Raw genomic sequence first — 1,568 nt, 5'->3', positions numbered from 1 at the left:
ACTTACTAAACAAAACCAATACTTTGCAGCGGAAACTTCAAAACTCTTCTTTATTTAATAATAGACTAAAAATAGTAACCATTGTCATGAGTACTCAAAAATAAACACAAGACCAACATTTTCTAATCTAGATGAAACCATTCCCGGGACTCCATATGCTCAATTATTGACTTCACCTGAAATTAGTCAACACTGCTTACCATTAAGGTAAACAGGGCGAACCAAAACAAAATAAGAAATACGGACTAGCAAAATATGCTAAGTACGATAAGTGCAAGATAATTAAACTCAATTTATTAGCAAACATGCTTTTGAAATCAATTCTATCCTTTCCAATAATTTAACCAATAATTCCAACTCAAAATTCCAAAACCAATTTCAATAATCAATATCAATAGTCAATTTAATAAACCAATTCCTCTTTAAAACCAATTCCTTTTAATCCAATTCCTTTAAGACCAATTCCTCACCCAAGTGTGCAAACCCCCCAAGCTAGTCTCCTTATATTATAAGGCTATTCTTGAGGAAAGACCCGGTCATACAAAGTCCAAGGCCTTATCAATAAACCAAATCCGTATAGTGGGATTACCAACATGCTTGTAAAGCATTAATAATAATAATTCAATAAATCCTCTTTAAATCCAATAATTCCAACCTTTAATAATAATAATTCAAACTCCCTTTTTATTTAAATCCACATGCTTTCAAAATCAAACCCTTTAAAGATGAATAATAATTTTAATTATTTAAAACATGATATAAAATCAACACTCCAATTTATTTATCAAAACAATTTATTTAAACATGCTTTTAATTCATAAATCATAATTCAATTCAATTTAATTCAATCATCATAAAATCATTCAAACATGCTTATTCAAACCAATCACTTTCAAGGTATCTAGCCACCTAACGTACCTTGATCATTGCTTAGCCAAAACACACTAAAGGAACCTCAAGAATCTTGATCGAACACACCCTACAAATAAATATAACCTTAATCAATATAAGGTTAACAAATAATCACAATAATTAAATTAAAAACCCCCAACTATATGTACATGAACCTTTTAAATTAATTTTCATAAACATCATTAAAAAATCTGATTTTATATAATTAAAACTACTCATAATAATTTTTTATAAATCCCCCATAATAATAATAATAATAATAATAATAATAATAATAATTGAATAAGAGAAGAGAAGAAGAAAAGATAAGGAACCAAGGAAAAGAGAAGAATTGGATTTGCGTTGGAAAGAATAGGCAGAACCTGCAGAGGCTGTAACTCCTTCGATATAACTCCGAATTGGGTGATTCTTGAGCCTAACCTCAAGGATTTTTCGAGAGGAACAATCTTCTGTGAAACGTCAATACCCCAAAAACTGACCAGAAGTGCCCGAAAATTGGATTCAAAGATAAACGGGATGATTTGTGTAAAAAGAGGAGAAGAAAAGAAGAGAATTGGTGTGAAGAATGTGAGAGGTATGGAGGGGTATTTATAGGCTAGCTCATTGAAAAATTATAGCAAGAGAATGTGGGAATACTTATGGCAAGTAGGGTTTAA

The sequence above is a fragment of the Chenopodium album genome, chromosome 12 (assembly GCF_948465745.1).
Source record: "Chenopodium album chromosome 12, dcCheAlbu1.1, whole genome shotgun sequence".
NCBI lineage: Eukaryota > Viridiplantae > Streptophyta > Magnoliopsida > Caryophyllales > Amaranthaceae > Chenopodium > Chenopodium album.
This window is presented reverse-complemented; position numbering follows the sequence as displayed.